The following is a 14,214-nucleotide window of genomic DNA, read 5'->3' on the forward strand; positions in this document are numbered from 1 at the left end:
CTGCTGGGAGTTAATCCTTCCAACAACTCATATATGATTATCCCTATTTTAAAGGGGAGGAAACTGAAACCAGAGAAGTTAAGGTGAACTCCACAGCTTATGACCAACCACCCCACTCTGCTGCCACTGCAGCTGGCCTTCTCAGTGCTTTGTCCAGGACAGTTCCTCAGACCCTCGCTTAAAGAATGACTATTTGATGGATTCTGGGAAGCATGGATAGTTTACCTTCTCAGCTTTAGCAAACAAGAAGCTAGCATAAAGGGAACAGGCATAATGATGGCAAGACAAGCGGCAGCTGACAACCAGAAACTTTAAGAAACTGTCATGAGATTCCCAAAGGCATAGCATTCTGGGGCTGTTTGTTAAGGTGGAATATAGTCCTTCACTCCTCAATAAGCCAAGACGATTTCTTAATAATAAAGCCTGGGATTGCTACCGATTCAGGTTTATAATGAATCAAGAAAATACTAAATTTATTTCTGTATACTTAAATAAGAATGGCTAGGAAGTTTATAATAAACTTTTAAAAGATTTTCATCTGATATGGATACTTTTTTTTTTCTTTTTTTAATGATAAAGGAACAGACTCAGGACTCTGGGAGAACTCCTGAAAAGCAGCTTTCCAGACAGCAGAGGTTTTGGGGCCAGCCCGCTGGCTCAGAGGTTAAGTGGGCACATTCCACTTTGGCGGCCTGGGGTTCGCCAGTTTGAGTCCTGGGTGCAGACATGGCATCGCTTGTCAAGCCATGCTGTGGTAGGTGTCCCACATATAAAATAGAAGAAGATGGGCACAGATGTTAGCTCAGGGCCAGTCTTCCTCAGCAAAAAAAAAAAAAAAAAAAAAAAAAAGAGGATTGGCATATGTTAGCTCAGGGCTAGTCTTCCTAAAAACAAACAAACAAAAAAACAGACAGCAGAGTTTTTGATGTAATTGTTTCCCCTCTCACTGCCTAAAGAGCCCTAGAAACATGTGAGGGATACGCTGGGCTGTGTAGCTTTGGAGGACCCTGTGCCGGGGTTCCCATGCCCGGTTAGGCTATCATCGATAACCTCTTCCCTTCCTCTCATCTGCCTCCCTGACTTGACTGCGTCTCTGAAAATGGGCAATGAGAGGTAACAGTGTGCTGGGGTCAGACAGGGAGGCGGCAAACTCCTCACGACACAGGGCGGAGTGGAAATAAAGGAATAAAACACTCGCTCTGGTGCTTACTTTTCAGGTGGTGAGGCGATACCAAATTAGGAATAAAAAAACCAGAGTCATCTGGGTCCCAGCTCTGTTGCTCACCAGCCCTGCACTTTCCTGTTTCTATCCGCCCGGAATGCCTGTGCCCTGTGAACTCATCCCTCAAGGCCTGGCTTGGGTCTTGAAAGCTCTTTCTGAAATGCAAATCTGATTGAGTCACTTCCCCACTTAAAACGTGAATAGCTTCTCATTGCAGAGAGCAGGCATTCTGGTCTCAGGACCCCCTCCTCCACCCTTAAAAGTTATTGAGGACCTCAAAGAGCTTTTTTTATGTGCAGCTTGTTACTTCTATCAATATTTACCTTATTTGAAATTAAAACTGAGAAATGTCTAAATTTTATTAATTCACTTAAAAATTACAATAATAAATCCAATACATGTTAACATAAACACATTTTTAATGAAAAAACCACTACATTTTCTAAGACAAAATGTTAATGAGAAGAGTGGTGTCAAATTTGTGCAAATCTCTTTAACACCTGGATCCTAAAATCTGTTTCTGCATTTAATCTGTTGCAATATCCATATGTGCTATATCTACGGGAAACTTCACTGCGCACTCGTGAGAGAACGTGATCGAAAAAAGCAAATCACATTTAGCATTATTATGAAAATAAGTTTGAGTTCACTGACCCCTGAAAGGATCTCAGGGACACCCAGGGGTCCCAAGATCACACTATAAAAACCATTGGCCTACAAAATAAATTCTAAGCTAGACATACAAGGACACTCAACGTCATTCTAGACAGACAAGGACGTCCTTCCATGTTCTGGCTGCCTTTCCCTGTCTAACTTCAGCAGCAGCGTCACCATATCCATATGGCTCCCATACTCCCGCCACACCAGTCACGCCAGTCAGCCATACGGTATCGCGTCTTTATGCCTTTGCGTACACCGTTTCCTCTGCCTGAAATTAGCTTCCCCCTTGCAGACTCTTTCAAGAGTCAACTTGAATGTGTTTGACTCTGGGGCGCCTCCTTTGACGCCCACCCCCGACCCCTGCCGCCACACACACACGACGGAGCTGACCGCTCCCTGCAGGCAGAGCACAGGCTTTGAAGTCAGACAGGCTGGAGATGAATCTCCACTCATTTCCTGGCTGGGCGACCTTGAACAAATACCTTCACCTCCCTGAGCTTCAGATTCCTCACTGCTAAAACAGGGCTAATCCTGGGTGGATGCGGCGGTTAACCAGGGGAGCGTAGGAGAGAGCGCTCATGGGCACTCAAAGATGACCCCGTGTTCTGTGCCGGGCACACAGCGGGCTCCGTGCGTACTTGTTGAGTGGATGAAACAATGAAGGGACCGAGGAAACTTACACTTACTGAGCACTTACGAGGTCCCCACATTGTTCCGTGGGCTTTACAAGCATCAGTTTATTTTATCCCCACACCAACCCTCACACCTATCCAAACCCTCTGGATTAAGTGCTATCCCCTTAGAGATGAGGCCCCTGGGGTAGGGATGCGAGAGAACCCGGTCAAGGTCATCCATGCCCCAGCGCCTGTACAGGTCATTACTAAGGCAGGGATTCCGGCCCCGGGGACGCCCGCTCTCTGCCCACGGTGGCGCCCCGAGTCCGACGGCCCGCGGGGCCGAGAGCTGACCGCTCCTGGGTCTGCCATCGCCCCAACGGGCAGACGCGCGGCCTCGGGGCGGACGACCGCAGCGGCGGGATTCGAACCCGATTCCCCTAGCCTTCTCGCGGCCTCAGTTTACCCTCTGTAAGACGCGGCGTGGAGAGCCGGCCCGGGCGCGGATGGGGGCCCCCGGCGGAAGGCTCGCGGGCGCCCGCCCCTCGCCGCCCCGCCCCCCGCGGCCGAGGCGCGCGCCACCTCGCGGCGGGAGGCGTGGGGGCGGGGCCCGCGACCCCGCCCCGCCCCCCGCCCCTCGCCCCCCACCGCCGCCGCCGCTGCCGCCGCCGCCGCCCGGGTCGAGCCCCCCGCCGCCCGCGCGCCCGCCGCTCGCGGAGCCGCCCCCGCCCGCCCCTGCGCGCGTCCTCCCTCGCTCCCTGCGCAGCGGAAACATGGCGGCGGGAAGGGAGTGAGCCGCCCCGCGTCGCCGCTGCGCCCGCAGGTAAGCGCCCGGGCGGCCGCCTCCGCTCCCCCGGCGAGCGCGCGCCCGGAGGGGCCTGGGCCGCCAGGGGCCGCCTCGGGCGGGAGGGCGGCGGCGGACCGGCCCGGCCGCTGCCCCCGCCCCTCGGGGCCCGGCTGTCTGTCCGTCTGTCGGGGCCGGTCGGCCTGTCTGTGGTCCGAGCGCGGCCGCAGCCCTTGCCCGCCGGGTCGGCCCGGCCCGGAGTCCCGGCGGCCCGTTCTGCCTTCGCGGCCGCGCCGGCGGGGCCCAGGGTCCGGCCGGCGGGCCTGACGCGGTGCGGGCGCCCCGGGGCCCCGGCGCGGGAAACCCAAGGACAGGGGGACATTCGGAGGTGCGGCCTCGCGGGCGGTCGGGGCGGGGGTCGCTCTGTCCGGGCCGGCGGGGCTGGGGTCGGCCGGGTAGGGTGGGCTGGGGGCCGAGGGCCGGGGGTCGGGGTAGCTGTCAGTCTCCTCGGAGGCGAGAGCCGAGAGATGTCTGTGGTCCTCGCCGGCCGGCTGGGCATGGCCCGCCCGAGGGGCGGGGGCGGGGGGCCCGGAGCTGTCCGCAGCGGTCCTCGGGCTGGCTCCGGCGAGAGGGCTGCGCCGGGACAACTCACGTGTGCCGCCGGAAACGGGCGGGCAGAGCAGGTTTCAAACCTCAGACGGGGGCGGGAGGCGCTGGGCACCGAGGTGAGCCGGCGGCCGGGAGGGCTGGACACGTGGGCACAGCTGCGGGCCAGCTCCGAGAGGAGTGCCGAGGGCTTTCCAGGAGATGGGTGAACCCCAGAACATCTGCAGCCTGGAAGGGAATTTGAAAGTCCTCTAGGGTCCCTTTCTCCCATCCCCTACCAAAGTAGCTTTGAAAATCCCAAATTTTACCCTAATACTTTGACCAACCTGTTTGCACACCTCTTCCAGGGTTGGGAAACTAATCTCTTCACAAGGAAACCTATTCTGTTCCTGAACAGGTTTGGTTTTTACAAATACTTTTTTGGTTGAAAGAAACAGCTGCCTCCAATTTTTCCTCGCTCTTTTCCCTTATGGACATCCGTTAAGATATCTGAAGATAGTAATCATGTCCCTGGAGTCTTGTCTTCGCCTCACTAATTCCAGTTCCTTCAGTTGGTTCTATACGCTGTGGTTCTCTGATCCCCTCTCTGAATGGGCTGGAGTTTGCCTATATCCCCTTTAAAGAGAGCTGCTTAATGTGAGTGAGAAGACAAAAACTATTAAGTTTCTCCAAGAAGCTCCTTGGCCCCAAGGATTGACCTGCTTAGATAAGAAATACTCTATTTCCTTCCTCATTTCTGTGCTGTGTTTTGAACTTTTCAAAAAAAGGACATCTAGCACTGTTTGTTCAGACGAACTAAAAGAGATCCTATTTTGTGGAAATTTTTGAGTTTTCCCTTATTTTTTAAATGTCTATAAACACTTTATCAAATAAGCTAATGTATATCAGAGTGTTGCAATGCACCGTGCAAATAGAAGAGCTTTTTCGTTTTACTCTGAAAAAGGATTGAGACCTAGTTTGGTGCCAAACTGCAATTCAATATTTAGTTGGAGAGAGAAATGCTTTATTACACTGAATTCTGTGCTCTATTTCTAACTGCCAACAGAAGGCCCAAAATTACTATGAAAAATAATATTTTTTGTTGCTCATTTACCAGCATTATTTTTTATTTGCTTTTCTGTCACTTAGCCTTGGTATCTGGGGTTAAGTTTTTAAAAAGCGTCTTTTACCAACATCTTAAACCCCTGCGGAAGCAACCTTGCAGGTTAGCAATTTTTTAAGCCCAGCTGAGATGTGATGGCCTTGTAGATAAAATGCCAAGCTCTTGTATCTGGGACTCTGTTCAAGTTCTGAGCAAAGGTTCGCTGTTTTTATAACATAGACAAGCACATACCAGCAGTCAGAATTGGTGCTTTATCTTTGTTCGTATGTCTTCATGTTTTAAGTTGGTCAGTGGTTTTCAAGTTTGTGGTACGTGTGTCAAGTTTTGATTTCTGGTATGTTTGTGCAAATGCCGTTTCCCTTTTATGTAAGTTGGGTAAAAATTTGCATAGTACTACTATTCTGTACAGAACTGTATAGACCCAGGAAAGGCTCTAGTTCCTTCTCTTCAAAGGACTTGAATTTAATGGTAGGAAATAGTAAGACTGTGAGAAAGAGCTGGTGTGAATATCCCACTGAAAACTTAAACTCAGCACGTTCTAACCTTTACACTTATGTACTATGTGTACTATGTGCTAGGCAATATGCTATTTACCATGTTTAGCTGGGTATCCAAAGATGAATAAGATATGTTTCCTATTCTTGTGGCGCTGGTAAATTAGATGCTAAAATAGGTCATCTCAGAATGAAAGGTAAGAGCCATGCGTATGATGCTGCGGTTGCTCCAAGGTGAGGGTGCTTAGGCTAGCCCAGGACTTGAGGGAGGGCTTTGGGAAGAGATGACACCTGACCCAAATCTAAAATGGTAAGTAAGAGTAGGTCAGGCAAAGATGAGTAAAAACTGTGCTTCAAACAGAGAAAACAGCTTGAGGAAAGGAATCAATGTGAGAAAAGGAATGGCTTGCACGGAGAACCACAAGCGGTTTGGGAGTGCTAAGACTGTAACGATGAAGACCTAAGTGGTAAGTTGGGAGGCTGGGAAATCCAGGCAGGGGCCATATTGTGGTAGCCCTGGTATACATAAGTATCTTGAAATTAATTCAGTGGGTGTTTTTTTTTAATCACTAAAAGGTTTTTAACAGACAGGATTGAATAACATTTTTAAAATGTGGTTGTTGGGATAAGGAGGAAGGGATGAAGTAGGGAGAATCTGTGAGGCTCTTTGAGTGATTGGATATGCAGAAGAGAGGGTGAGGAGTCCAGCGTAATGCTCAGGTTTTTGGTTTGCTTGACTAAGGGGATGGTGGTGACATTAACTGAGACGGGAAACACTGGACGATGGGTTTGGTTTCCGACTTGAAGATTTTGCGATTTCTTGAGTTAGGTCAGTGAGTAAATGTGGTGGAAGTAAGAAAAAAAGGTGTGGTCAGAAAGTGGAATGTTGGAGTTAAATTGTCTGGTGTGAAGCCGTTCTAGATGGCAGCCAGGTCTCTGTGTGTGGGGTAGCTTAAGTGCAGCAGGGGTGAAAGTGAGTGAAGCTGAGTATGACAAGCAGCTGTGAGGCTCTTGTATTGGACGAGTCTTCTTTGTGGATAGTGAAGTGATTTAGGGTGCTAGGATGTGGGAAGAGAGGAAATTGTGACCCAGGTGCAGTGAATATAGGGGATTAATCGGGAGAGCGGTAGATGACAGACGAGGAGGAGGGGTAGAGAGCGATATAGCCAGATGGTGTAAACCTCAAAGGAGGAAAGAGTTTTTAAACACAAGAGTGGAAAAGTAATGGTTTTTGAATTTTCCTTCCTGGAAGCAGGATTCTGATCTCTTCATCTTTATTCAGAACTCATATTAATCATTCTATTTGCTCTGAAGAGTCTGTTCTTAGTTTTGGAAAGTAGGAGGGCAGATCCTTTCTGCTAATACTTAATGACAAAGGCACTGGAGCTTCCCCCCCTGCTGATTAGTGGGTGGATAGGAAACAATCAGATAAAGCAATGAGGATATACCCATGGTTTCTGGGAAGAGTATAGCAGGAACAGCCTTGGTTTGGGGCTAGAAAGACCAAGATTCACATCTAGGCTCTGTCACTTACTAGCCTTAGGACTGTAAGCAAATTGTTTAACCTTGTGACTTTCAGTGTCCTTATCTGTAAAAGATAAATTGCTACTTCATAGAGTGTAACCAAGGTTACATGACATAATGTATATATGTAAAACCACGAGAAAAGCAATTGACACTTCACAGATACATACATGCAAAGTAAATGTTAGTTCTCTTACAGCTATCTTTAAAGGACTTAAGCTCTGCTAGCAGAAGTGAAATTTTTTCATGCTTACCTAAGTTATAAGACAATAAGTACTCTAAGGGAGGTAAAAGCAAAGTGATGTAGGAGTTCAGAGGAGGGAATGATGGCTCATTTCTCAACATTTGGAAACAAGGTTAGGCTTCACACTCAAGATGAATTTCATCTGGGCCTTGGAGAACAAATTTCAATAGATTAAATAATTTAGGTGGAGATACAAAGTGAGGAAAGTGTAGGATAGGTTTGTTAAAAATTGATAGTTACCATAGGTTTGAGTATTGTATTTGTGTAAGTCAGTAGTGAGAGATGTGGCTAGAGAGGTGAACTAGGGCCATAGTATTAAAATCCTGAAACTGGGGACTCTAGATTTACTTGGGAGCCATAGATTGTACATCCTCTCTCCCTACTTAGTTTCCTATCTCTAAAACTCACAGGCATTAATTCAGAAACTTTGGATTTGTGCTTGAAGTAAACCAAGTAAGAAATTCCACATTTGAAAATAAGTTCCTATGTAGGCCAATTTTAGGTTAAAAAATTAATTGCTAAGATTTGTTTTGTAGTTGTAGTTTAATCCTTGCAATAACTTTGTTTGGTAGATAGGCTTAGGGGAGTTAAGAAACATACTACATCTCACTGGGAGAAAGTGACTTAAACCTGCTCTGATTTCCGATTCTGTCTTTTTTATACTACTGTACTGATTTAGATTTGAAAAGAAGCCTGGATTCCTCAGTGTCACTAAATACCAACTGTACAACCCAGGGCTGGTCACTTTGCCTCTCTCATCCTCAGTTCCCTCATTTATAAAGAGAGGGAAGGTATAGGAGTGAGGTTTAACCAAGATGGTAGCATGTGTAAAGCACTTTACATACTGTCAGTTACATACTGGATGCTCCAACGTTGCCCCCCTCAAATCTGTAAATGGGAGGATTTAACCAAACTATTGCCAGGGCCGCAGTGCTAACTCCCTAGCCACCAGGGAACTGCTAGAACTAATTCTTGTGATAACCTTGTGACCATAGAAACCCAGCAAGTCTTATGATTTTTTATCGTTGTCTCAGCCCCGCTAATCACCAGTCTTCTGTGCTTCTATTCCTGTGCTGACTTGGCTTCCTCTTCCTTGTAAATAAATTCTGAAGCCCATGTTCTCCCCAGGCACCACCTGGTCTCCTCCTGCCCTTTACTCACACTTCTCGAGTCACATACATTCAATGTATAAACTTTCTCCTTCTCACTTCATTGCATTCTGGTTTTAGTCTCCATCACTTAATAAAGTAAGTTTCAGTTTCCTCATCTGAAGATGGGGATGATAATAGTACCTGTTAGGTACTATAGTAACTTAAGATTTTTGTGAGTTTTTTAAAGTGAGGGAATCTATATGAAAGAGCTCTGCACAGTGCCCAGCACAATCCAGGAATGCTATATATATATATTACATTCTTATATATTACTTTTATTATTATTGCCATTTATTTAATCCTCAAAACACTCATGAGGAGATAATAGTCTCCTTGTTTTACAAATAAAGGAAACTGAGGGGCAGGCCCCATGGCCAAGTGGTTAAGTTCTCGTGCTCTGCTTCAGCACCCCAGGGTTTTGCCAGTTCGGATCCTGGGCATGGACCTAGCACCACTCGTCAGGCCATGCTGAGCCAGCATCCCACTTAGCGCAGCCAGAGGCACTCACAGCTACGATGTACAGCTATGTACTGGGGGGCTTTGGGGAGAAGAAGAAGAAGAACAAAAAGAAGATGATTGGCAACAGATGTTAGCTCAGGGGCCAAGCTTAAAAAAAAGAAAAAAAGGAAACTGAGATTTAAAGTTGCCCAAATTGCACAGTATATAATTGCTCTGATCAGGGTCACCAGTCTTCTCCTTGCTGCTGACATCAGGAGAGGCCGGCAGTTTTCAGACCTTACCAACACATTCATGATCGTTCCCTCTTCCTCAAAACGTTTTTTCCTTCGGCTTTGGTGCCTTCACTGTGTTGGTTCCTCCCTAGCCACTTCATCTCACGTGGTCTTGGGATGACAGCTTCCCTTCTCTTGCCTCTCTCTAGTCCTATGCCTTCTTCTCTACCTTCCCTTAGCAATCTCATCCTCTCCCTTGGCTTCTGGTAACATCTGTATACTCATAACTCAAATTTCGGTCTATAGCCAGGACATCTCCTCTGAGTATTAGACCTGTATATTTAGCTACTTACAGTCAACCACACTAACAGGTCTGTATCATATCTACTTCCAAGTCACTATGTCCCCAACTTTTCCTGTCCCTCCTCCTTTAAGAAGAGTGCTTCCTGAAGAGTGCTCTGGTTTGGAAAAATTTATGCTTATTTAATAAATAATTATTGTTGATCACTCAAATAGATGACTGAGACATAGTCCTTTCTCTCAGGGAGCTCACTGTTTAAGAGGGGGAAGATAGGGTGCATACTGAAGTAACTCTTAGCCAGCAATATAAAGTCAAATGCTACATAACTGTAGAAACTCTCTAGAGATTCAGAGCTGGAGGGAGACGTCACTGACTTCTAGAGTGGTCGTATAAGGTCTCCAAGTTGTTTGCTTAAAGAAAGCTCAACATATATAATTCAGGAATAGAGGCTGAGGTGGGAAGGATGAGAATTTGGGAACAGAGTTGCTTTTGGAAAGATGAGAGTGAAAATCTGTCCTTTCTCTTAAATCTTTGGAATGTAACAAACTCTATTAAAACAGAAGTTTTCATAGAACAGATCAATTCTAATTGTTGGCAGAAAATAATTCATTGGTATCATCAATTCAGTTATCAGCAGTTTATTGGAGCATTCTGTTGAGCATATACTCTGCTTCAGACACTTGGAAGATAGAGATGAATAGGAAATATTTGGTGTTGTGCAGGCATTCATAGCCTACCAGGGAGACAGAAATGATGATTATACGACAATGTAGTAAGTGCTGTGGTAGTGGGAGGTGTGGCGTGGTAGGGTATCTGTATCTCTGCTGTGGGCTGAATTGTGTGTGTGACGCCACACCCCCCAACCTTCATGTGTTGAAGTCCTAACTCCCAGTACTTCAGAATGTGACTACATTTGGAGATAGGGCCTTTACAGAGGTAATTAAGGTAAAATGAGGTCACGCAGATGGGCCCTAATCCAATATGAATGGTGTCATATTGTAAGAAGAAGAGATTAGGACACAAGTACACAGAGAGGAAAGACGATGTGAAAACAGAGGGAGAAGACGGCCGTCTATGTCAGCCAAGGAGAGAGGCCTCAGAAGGAATCAACCCTGCTGACACTTTGATCTTGGACTTCCACCCTCTAGAACTGTGTGGAAATACATTTCTGTTGTTTAAGCCAACCCGTCTGTGTCTTCGTTACGACAGCTAAGCAGACAAATACAATATCCATCCCAGAGTTTGTGTGCCGTTCTGCCTAGGGATTTCAGGGATGCTGTAAGTGGCCTTGGGAAGATGGAAAGGTGAGAAACGATAGATAATTACAGTGGCATATTATTGAAGGATGTCTTACACATTTTCTTATTTAATTTGAAACATACAACCCTAAGTAGCATGCAAAATCATTATAAACTCTGTTTACTGGTGAGGAATTGAGGTGCAGATGGATTAAGTGATGTGCCCAAGTCAAACAGCTAGTAAATGTCAGAACAACAGCTCAAAACCAGGTCTTCTTAATAGAGATTTTTTGCTTTGTCCAGAATGACTCATTGCCTCATGTGACCTCTTTTTTTGAGACCCTGTGCTGTCTGAACCTCCCGCTGGTTCTGCTGCAAGTCATCATGTATTAATTTTCTTAAATTTTGAAGCATATAAAGGCTGCTGGATTATTTTCCCCTCTGTATTCACCATAAATATTACAGTTGTTAGCTTTTAAAATTAAAGCATGTACATATTGCATATTCATTTTAATTGCTATGTCTATTGCTCATTGGCATTTTGTAGGCACATTTCCGAGTGTTTCCTTATTTATTATAATTGCTTTACACTCCTGCTTATGTAGACTTTCCTCTGGAGCATTCAAACATGGTGGAAATAAATGCTATTTTAGTCATTGTGTCCTGTAAAGTATAATAGAAAGCATGAGAGCCAGCATACTTGTTTTTGGAGATATTTAATAAGAGAGCAGACAACCATTTTCTTAGATGATTTGGAATTTTAGATTTGCAACCTTGATTTTTTGGTCCTCTGTCTTATCTCCACTTACCTCAAGGGACTGCCAGAAGGTCTCCAAACCAGATTAAACTTATTTCTTTAAAAAGAAATAAAATTTTTAAATGAATTTGGGAGTATAAAAGTTTATAAACCTAATAGCCATAGAGGGTCACAATTCCAAATTAAGGGAATATAGGAGCTTAAAAACATCTAATTCCTTTATGTATTTTTGTTCAGTTTTTCATTCATTCACTCAACAAATATTTATTAATGTTTCCGAACTGCCAGATGCTGTGCTATGTACAGTGACAAAGATGAATGCCATCATTTTAAAAATGCAAAGACAAGGGGCCGGCCCCGTGGTCGAGTGGTTAAAGTTTCACGCAGTCCGCTTCAGGGGCCCATGGTTCGCGGGTACGGATCCTGGGTGCGGACTTGCTCCACTCATTAGCCATGCTGTGGAGGCGTCCCACATACAAAGTAGAGGAAGACCGGCACAGATGTTAGCTCAGGGCTCATCTTCCTCAAGCAAAAAAAAAAAAGCAAAACAAAAGAGGAAGATTGGAAATGGATGTTAGCTCAGGGTGAATCTTCCTCACAGGAAAAACAAACAAACAAACAAAAAACAAAGCTAAGCCATAGAGTTAAAGAATGTATTTGTGGTACATATAACAGCCAAATATTACTGTCTGTAATAATAAAGGATTCCTACAAATAGATTAGAAAAAGACAATTCAATAGAAAAATGACAAGGCATAAAAGAGGCAACCTAAATGTTTATTAGGCATTCACAGTAATTAGGTAAAGACAAATTAAAGCTCTAATCAGATGTCATTTCCCACCTGTTAGATTGGCAACAATTAATAAGTCTAATAATACCAAATATTGGTTAGGATGTGAAGTTAAGGGAACTCTTGGACACTGTTGATGGGAAGAGAAATTGCACATTCATAGTGAAGAACAAGTTGGCAATATCTATTAAAATTAAATGCACACAACCTGCACTCCAGCAATTCCGCTCCTAGGTAAAAACCTTCTAGAAACTCTCCAATGTATACATAAAAAGACATGCGAAAATATTCATGAAACATTATTATAGCAAAAAAGTCAAAGTAGTCCAAATGTCTATCGATAAAAGAATGAATATACTGTAGTATATTTGCCTAATAGAATTCCATACAGTAATGGAAATGAATGAATTAGATCTGTATAGTAACTTGAGTGAATCTCACAAATAAAATGTTGAGTGAATAACACAAATGGCAGAACACGTTTATGTAAGGTTTAATATGCATGTATTATTTAGGGAAGCATACTTATGTAATAAATATTTTTTAAATGTATGGTAATGACAAATATCAAAACAAGAATAGTGGATATCACTGGAGGGTAGGGTGGGGAGAAAAGGCTGAAATAATGCTGTGATGAGCACACAGGGGGCTGAAATTGCATTGGGAGATATTTTTGAACTGGGTTGTGGATATATGGGTGTCCATTTGTTATTCTTTGGACCTTTTTATATGTCTGAAATATTGTTTATATATGTATTTTTAAAGTAATGGCGTAAAGTCCTTGTTATGAGTGTAATACAGGGAGGGAGGTGGTAGCAGAAATATAGAGATGTTATTAAGATGAATCATGTAAAATTGCTGTTTTTGTAGGTCTAAAATAGTGTAATATAGGCAATTTCCTATGGCTCAACCTTATTCAATCTAATGTAACAAGTGTTCTCATTGAAATATATTCAAAGCACTGTGGGAACACAAGGGCAAGAACAACTGACTGCCTAGGCAGAGGAGAGAGATGGTCTTTGGAAAGGCTCCAGAGAGAGAATGACATTTAAACTGGACCTTAAGGATTGAGAAGGAACTCGCCAGATAGAGAGTGAGAGGAAGAAAGAAGCCCTTCCAGATAGAGTACAGACACCTTTGAATGGATGGAGTCTCCCAGGTGGAGTATATGGAGGTCAAAGAAAGGCAGTAGAGGAAGAGACTAAGAAGGGAAACAACAATAACAGCAAATATCTGTATAGCATTTATTATGCATTTTTATGTATGTATAAACTCATGTAATCCTCCTACACAGGGAAACAGGCACGTAAAATTTAACTAAACTGTCCAAGGTCATAAGGCTAGCAAGTGGTGGAACCAGAATTTGAACTCTGTCAGTCTAGGTCTAGAGTCTATGCTCTTGGCCAGTAAGCTGTACTCTGAATGACTACGCTGCAGGCAGAATCAGGAGAAAGCGGTGTTTTGAATGCCAAGCAAACAAGTTTCAAAGAGAGGAATAGTCAGCAATGGGAAGGGCCCTAAGGAGATAAAGTCAGAATACTACGAAGAGACTATTGGATTAAAAAAAATCATTGTGCTCTAAGGAACAGTAAGGTACTAAGGGACCAAGATAATGAAGATATGGATATCTCAGAATAGTAGTGATTCAATGTACCAGTTCTGTGGGCCAGTGATTATAATTCCATTTAATTATGGAGAAGATGGAGTCAGGGAGACTATTCAAAATAGATCCTCTTTATATTTAAGTATTTGATATGTCAACACAATTGAAAGAATTTTAATCCTCTGCTGTCTATATCATAGTTTCTCTAAAAAGCTGCTAGGATTAATACTGACAATTTTGTTTGTTCTTCTGTATCTTCTGGTTTTAATAAAGATAGAAAGAACTTAGGCTGTTGTTGATTTAGTGCATTTTCAGAATTGGATGATATTCTAAAGATCAGTAGTTCAGTCTCCAATATTTCGTAGACAAGAAGGGGAAAGAGACCTTTTAAACAGCATGATATGTGGAAAGAGCTACGGCTTGGTGGTTAGGAGTCCTAATTCAGGTCCCTG

The 14,214-nt window shown here is 44.4% G+C and overlaps 1 protein-coding gene across 40 annotated transcripts in view; it reads left to right on the top strand.

Moving 5' to 3' along the window:
- Positions 1-3,128: 3,128 nt before the first annotated feature.
- SCMH1 (Scm polycomb group protein homolog 1) overlaps positions 3,129-14,214 on the top strand; it is a 184,678-nt gene continuing 173,592 nt past the window's right edge. For 9 of the 40 annotated variants that reach the window (XM_070610072.1, XM_070610083.1, XM_070610076.1 and 6 more), the window contains exon 1: positions 3,146-3,319. The gene's annotated coding sequence lies outside the window, so the exon portion shown is untranslated. Of the gene's footprint in view, positions 3,320-3,537; positions 3,669-14,214 lie in introns of those variants that run through there. The other 31 variants (XM_070610074.1, XM_070610063.1, XM_070610096.1 and 28 more) reach the window with 17 other exon arrangements.

The sequence above is a fragment of the Equus przewalskii genome, chromosome 2 (genome assembly GCF_037783145.1).
Source record: "Equus przewalskii isolate Varuska chromosome 2, EquPr2, whole genome shotgun sequence".
NCBI lineage: Eukaryota > Metazoa > Chordata > Mammalia > Perissodactyla > Equidae > Equus > Equus przewalskii.